This window comes from Colius striatus, chromosome 1 (assembly GCF_028858725.1).
Source record: "Colius striatus isolate bColStr4 chromosome 1, bColStr4.1.hap1, whole genome shotgun sequence".
In the NCBI taxonomy this organism is placed as follows: Eukaryota; Metazoa; Chordata; class Aves; order Coliiformes; family Coliidae; genus Colius; species Colius striatus.
Window position 1 is genome coordinate 27,650,840 of NC_084759.1, and position 7,267 is coordinate 27,658,106.

Here is a 7,267-nt window from a genome sequence, read left to right on the forward strand (position 1 = left end):
TCAGGGCACCATCTGAAAGCCGGAATAAATGTCACCTTATCCAATTTCTGTCAGTCTGGAACCCTGGGACAAGGTCTGCCTGGTTTTATAGAGCCCATGTAGCAGACACTACCTGAGTTTCATCCACACCGCATGGGACAAGCCTCCTCTTGAGCAAACTGTAATCATAGCACCTTGGCTCAAGATCTCCTGCAGGCCTCATGTGATGTGCCTTGCCCTCAGGTGTCATCATTGTTCTGTGTAACCCTTTAATATTAAAGTTTCTAAAATAATGCAGGCCAAGTCTGCAGTCCATCAGAGTAATGTTTTTACAGCAAGACTGTGAGGTTCATGTTTGATGCTTGGGACTATAGTGTAAAAGCATGTGAGGGTGCTTGAGGATGAAAAACCTGCTGAAATATCATCAGGGAATGATATAGGGAATGGAGAGAAGAAAAGGTGGCACAGGCTTGACTAAAACTATGTTTGGGCACTGTTTTGGACAGACCTATTTGAAGAAGTCCAAAATAGAGCCAGGAAGAAAATAAACCAGTAAGCAGTGAGGGTAATAGAGGACTCAGTACTGGAGCTCACTCCTGGTCCTCCTCTCCTTGGCACCACAGAGCCGGCACTGCACAACTTGTGTCTGCTGCCTCTACTTAACATCTGCAGGCAAACAGAGTCTGCTTGTAAGTGACATTGGGCCAAATGTTCCACACCACTGATAAATTTAAGCTGTGCTGCTTGTACGCAGACATGAAGAGAGCTTACGCTGCCTGCCAAGTGCCCTGTGCTGCTCTTTCAGCTCAGAGCAGTTCTTCAGCAGCAAGAGCAGAGGTAGAGTGGGACACAGTAATTTGGCATTTTCTTCTTCCTGCAACTGCAATTGCAAGTATGAGTAGTAAGGTATCTACCACTGGCCCACGTTCCCCAGGGCCAGAGGTCCAGGCTTGTTCTCCTCTTCCTGCTGATAAGGCTTCTGCTTCCCTAGGATGTGCCTGCTGCAAGTCTGTGCCCCCTCTTTCTGGCACAAGGCCTTGGCTGCAAGTGAGACAGAACCCACATGTATTTGGCTGAGTACCTGATCAGCTTTTGGTGATTTTGATTTTCACCTCTGATGAGGGCAGCACTAGGGTCAGAGGGATGGGGATGACAGGATTCAGGAGCTTAATGTACACGTATATGGAACTATATAATCTTCCTTGAACCCATTTCTGTGGATTCAAGCAAACACAGTGTTTGCGTACTCACTGCCAAGAGCATCACTTTTCTATTGTCTTCCATTTCTTTCACACATGGCTTTCTGAAAGAACTGAATAAACTGAATTATATTAACAGTTTTATTAAACAGCTTTTTTTTTCCAAGATTGCCAGCATGTATCCCATTTCTAGGTATTTTTAAGCTGGAGTGGATGAGGGCCTATAAAATACTCTTCTGCCATAAGAGTTGGCAGAAGAGATGACTTCCTGTGAAAAATGGTCACACCGAGTGCTATCATAACCAGCCTAAAATTACCTTCAAAAAGCCCAGGATTTTACCTCAATGGTTTGAAGAAACCTTTTTCATGGAAGTGTTCTCTCATTCTGTAAATGAGCAATGTTATTCCTCTTACATCTGTCACATAAAGAAAAAAAAAGGGTACATGTGAGTTTAATCCGTTCATTGGTTTATAACCTTAGAACTCAGACAAGAGAGTCACAAATCCATGCAGACATCCCTGAGTGCTGACTTTTGCATTTGGATTTCTGATTTAGTTGAAAAATATATAAAACCTTGCATAGCCAGACAGCTCCCTGTTGGCTCCACATCTGTATGGGCTCAAGAGCATCATATATTTCTGCAAAGATCTGGAACAAATTGTACTCAATGAATTGACCCCTCATAATCTTGTTTCAAACATCAGTCTCAGATGAACTCATGTACCGTGGGAGCACCAATGGCAAAACAATACCTTTTTGGCCAAATCTAATGGGAGCTGCCATCACAAATGTGCAAGATGTGTAGAAGCAGAAAGAAATCCTTTTTGAGGAGATGGAAATGTGCTTACAGATCAATATTAGCTACATTCAGCTTCTCAGACATTCATTTTGCACTTTGAAAACTCCACGAAGACTTTGAAGAAAAGTAGATTCTGTGGTTGGGATTCGTTTACCTGACCTCAGCCACCTAGAAAACAGGTACCTGGTCTGAGACATCCTTCTAGACATATAATTTATAGCACTTTGACAACAGAATATGTCACCCTGTGAGGTTTCTTCTTTATCCATTGACAACAGGAAAACCACACGACTCTGTTTAATGTGCTTTGTTTAAAGTTAGGAATCTACTGCTAAGTGTGTACTCAGTAGACCCCTTACCCAGCCCATATGCATAAACAGCAAGCAACTGTACAATACTGACAGCAGGATTTATTAGTGTTTATGTAGCTTCATCCACACCTCACTCTGAAGGCCTGACTCCTGCTTCCTTTGTTAGACAAAAAATGTCTATCCATCTTATCCACCTGACCCAACCTTGTTTCTTTAACGGTGGAATATTTGTATGCCATTTTCCTCCTGTGACTGTAACAGCTTGCTGTTTGCAATTGCTAACTCATAACCAACAGCCAATATCTCCTTTGACTGCTCAGATGAGCATTTACTCATATGAACTCCTCACATATTGATATGCAGATTCCAAATGTGAAAGTTTGGTTTTCTTTCATGACCAAAATCTTACTAGAGCGGGTAAAAAGCTGTGCACAAATTTATGAATCCTGCTCTTCGCCCAGCCTAACTTTTGGCTCAGCTTCAACCTCTTTCTCTTCCTGTTTTCCCAAGAACATTCCCCCTTTGGAAGCCAGCTTCATTAATGCAAAGTTCAAAATTATCCAGAGACTTCCTCCCACCTTCCTAGCGAGCTCACATCCTCACTAGGAGCCTTGCAGGTCTGTCCCTACAAAGCCAGGCTCCTTTCCAGGCCCCTCTGGTCCTAGTCAGTTTCTCCTTCTGCCACCTGATATCCGGTGTGCAGCACAAGCTCAAGTCCCTCAGCTCTTCTAAGCTTTCCTGTCTGAACTCCTTGCTGAATTTAGGTGAACCTGTAGTGTTTCCCAGAAGGTCCAGTTATGAGTCACTTGCTCTTAACATGTGAACCATCCCTCAGCACATATGTGAAGTGAACTGTAGCTTGCACAGGTGAGGCTGAACCTGTTGCAACTCCCTTCCACACCAAACAATGTGTATTTAGGCTTTCAGAAAAATGTAAACCATCCTCATAGCCCTGTTTCTAAAGACAAAAGACTGTATTTATTGGTAGTTTTGATTAAATAAATGAATGGCTAATTTCATTCCTGGCTGACATTATTATTGCTGATGTTAGGTTAGTTGTGCCAGCAGTCTGATGAACACTGTAAAGGACTGCTAAGAAAAGTAGTCACTGATCTCCCATCACTTGTTCCTGCCTCACAGCATCTCTCCCTGTGCAAGCAAAGCAGCCTGCATGTCTGCAAAATGAGTTTCCCTGGGGACGGAGTCCATCTCAAGGTTAGGTTTTTGATGGGTATGTTTAAACCGAGATCAGCTTCTCACTCCAATTCTCTGCACAACTACAAAGCAGGAGGTGATGCAGAAACAGGAATGTGAGGTGAGACTGAAAGAAAGTGGGACTATATCTTTTAGCACTCATGTCACTTTATAGATCTTCATGTCCATTGAACTGCAGCTTTGATTAGTTAACATGATGTTGCCTCTAAGGAAAATGCAAATTTTCCTTAGACACCCAGAAGAGTTTTTAAAATAATGCCATTCTGTGGTAGAAATTGTTCTGAGAACAGAACTATCACTCCAGGTGATTAAATTTTCATAGAAAAGCCAGGAACCCAGCACCTGCATTTCCCAAAATAGTAGGACTACAAAATAATGTTCCCGGCAGCAGGCTTTTTCCCTAAAGAGGCATTGAAGGTAAGGGATACAACATTTCCCCAAAGAGCTTTTCAGCTCAATGAGGCCCTAGAACCATAGAATCATAGAACATTAGGGGTTGGAAGTGACCTTTAGAGATCATCTAGTCCAACCCCTCTGCAGAAGGAGGTCAACCTAGATCAGGTCGCACAGGAACATGTCCAGGCAGGTCTTGAAGACCTCCAGAGAAGGAGACTTCCCAACCTCCTGAGACCCACCATTTAGACACTTTTATATATTAATGAGATCTCCCCTCAGTCTCCTCTTCTCTAGACTAAACAGCCCCAGTTCCCACAGCCTTTCCTCATAAGGAAGATGCTCCAGTCCCCTGATCATCTTGGTGGCCCTGCGCTGGACTCTCCCCAGAAGTTCTCTGTATCTTTTGAGCTGGGAAGCCCAGAACTGGACACAGGACTCCAGATGAGGCCTCACCAGGGCAGAGTAGAGGGGGAGCAGAACCTGTCTTGAACTGCTGGCCGCAATCTTCTTGATGCATCACAGAATGCTTCCCAACAAGTCAATCCCTAGCCCGTACTGGTACATGGGGTTGTTCCTCCTGAGTTTCAGGACTCTTTTCTTCAGTTCCTGTCAGGTTTTACTCCCCAGATTTTCTGTGTAGCTCATAGTGGTTTCTGAACTTCTTTTTGAAAAAAAGCTTTTATGACTTAAAACACACAAGAATTCAGGTACTGCTTAAAAAAAGATGTATACAGCACCCGAAACAGTTAATGCAGAATGATAAAGCTGTGTTTCACTCATTCAGGAAAAATACCAGCCCTTTCTTTACTCCAACATCAACATGTTTACCACTGGGCCGGAGGGAAGACAACACCCTAGGTATACTCTTAAGAATAAAGTTATTTTGACCTGCAGGAATTTTCATTGCTTTCACTCTCACAAATACAGTACAGATGTGGATATTAGGAGAAAACTTTTGAAAAGCCATAAAACTGCTACTCATTTTATCATCTACTTATAGCCTCTATATGATTACCCTGCCTTTAGCTACAGCAGAGCATTAGTGAGCTGTGCTCAGGACTTACACGTCGCAGATGAACCGCTCTGTGTGCTGCTCCTGTGGTGCTCTAAAGCTGATAAAACTCAGCAGCTGTTATTTTCACTGGCTTATGCAGCACATAGTGGGTGTTCTGGTCACTTTATAAATATCACCTTTACACTTCCAAATGCTTATAAGCACATTTACTTCTAACAGAGTATCTCCACTTAGGTGCAATGTGTATTTAGTTGGTGTTATGTAAAAAGGTTGGTTTTGAGGGGCAAAACATCTCCCCGGAATGACACGTACAAGAGTGAAAATATTTTTGTATTTATATCCTAGGAACATACACCTAAGTTTGTTCAAGTGTTCACCACAGGAAGAGCCACGCTGGTGGAAGAGGCTGCAGCACCCTGGCCCTTGTCTGCAGAGTCCTGACTCCAGAGCTGAGCCAACTGAACCAGATACAGAGGTTGTCTTCCCCAAACAAGTGCTAAACCACCCATATTAATTCAGTTGGTTGTCATTTTGTAAGTGAATGGGGCTGACCCTACACTGTCAGGGCAAGGGACAATCCCAGCTGGCCCTCTGAGGGGACACTAACCTGTACCAGGAGAATGGGAAGAAGGTGGAAAGGAGTACTATAGGAAAAATAGGATAGAGGTCTGCAAAATGCTGGCCACTGTGGAGAAGGAGTGACTATTCACTTGTCCCTTTCAGTAAAAGATCAATGGGCTACAAAGAGAGACGATGAATATGGCCCCCCATTGCCACAACTCAGACAGATGAGTTGCCTGTTTTGTGGACTGAAAGTCCAGCCCGAGAGTCCAGCCCAAGGACCAAGAGTCCAGCCCTGCGCTGAACTCTCTCCAGAAGTTCTCTGTTCCTCTTGAGCCCAGAATCGGACACAGGACTCCAGATGAGGCCTCACCAGTGCAGAGTAGAGGGGGAACAGAACCTCCCTCAACCTGCTGGCTACACTCTTGGTGCATCCCAGACACCATTGGCCTTCTTGGCCACGAGGGCACATTGCTGGCTCATGTTTAGTTTATCATCAACTAGGGCTCCCAGGTTCCTCTCTGCAGAGCTGCTCTCCGGCAGGAGTTGAAACCCTTTCTCCACTACGGTGAGTAAGAGCTAGGCTTGTCCTAAAACTACGTATTGTAGCAGTGAATTCCATAACCCAGATAATTTAATGGATCTGGGGGATCTGACCACACAGCCTTTGCCCATATTAAGCACCAGAGCAGAGTGCAGAGTGTACAATGAAGTAACACTATGCAATTGCATTCTCTGCAGAGATAAGTTTCTTCCCAATTGTCATAATATTCTGGTTGGATTTTATCTTGAAGCTGAAGGGCTCACATCTTTTATAAGTGTTTATTCTATCGCCACAACAGTCCAGAGTTCTTTTTAATAACATTCACATTTAAAAGTAAAAACAAAAAAGAAAAAGATGTAATTAGGACAACCTAATCAAGTTCAAATTAGATCAACACATTCTGGGAACACATGTAGCATGTTTCCTGGACATGTGGTCACTCCCAAGCCTGGGTACTCCCTGAGGCCCTGCTCCACCAGGCCCATTCCACCAGCACTGTAACATGCAAACGGCAACAGCAGAACCCAGCCCATGACTCCTGGTAAATCCCACTAGCACCAACTGGGGACAAAGGTTTATGGACTTGCAGCCACTCAAGCTTTTTAAAAATGATTATCAGGTTTGATTTGGCTTTGGAGCTAACTGCTACAGGATCTTGGCTTCCCCTTTCCCCCTCGCAGTCCAGACGCTGGAGGGCAGCGAGAGCATCCCAAGAGCACACCACCAAATGCTGCAGAACTGCATCTGCAAGGCCTCATCATCCCAATACTGTTGATGGGTGCCAACTCAAACAAGAAACAGTGAGCATGAAGCAGATGGGGGAAATGAAGACGGAGTGGCACGTGGCACCAGCCCGACAGCCCCTCCTTGCCCAAGAGGCACCGAGCTGGGACGGCAGACCGCTGCAGGTGCAGAAAAGCCAGGGAGATCGAGTCTCCCTGCAGATTTCCTATGTTCCTTCCAAAGTCACAATATTTTAATTGATATTTCTTGTGAGAATTCAACAGGTGCAACATAAATCCCATGGATTGTGCTGAATTCCACAAAACCTTGACTTTCATTTTGGCAGCGAGGAGCAGGGGGGGAGTTTTCTTGCTCTTTGCGTTTTTAGCCCTGAGCTACATGAGACAGAAAAAATGCTGTATTTGCTCAAAGTGCTGCCAGATTAAAATAAGCAGCTATTCATCTTGGGGTTTTTTTTCTTCTGAAAGGATGGTTAACTCATTGAGAAAAACTCATTGACTGTA

At 44.2% G+C, this 7,267-nt stretch overlaps 1 long non-coding RNA gene across 1 annotated transcript in view; it reads left to right on the forward strand.

Moving 5' to 3' along the window:
- The window catches only part of LOC133625241 (uncharacterized), a 30,290-nt gene extending 24,092 nt beyond the window's left edge, over positions 1 to 6,198 (forward strand). Inside the window, exon 3 of the long non-coding RNA XR_009818550.1 lies at positions 5,261 to 6,198. This is a non-coding gene — a long non-coding RNA (uncharacterized LOC133625241). The remainder of the gene's footprint in view (positions 1 to 5,260) is intronic.
- The last annotated feature ends 1,069 nt before the right edge of the window (positions 6,199 to 7,267 follow it).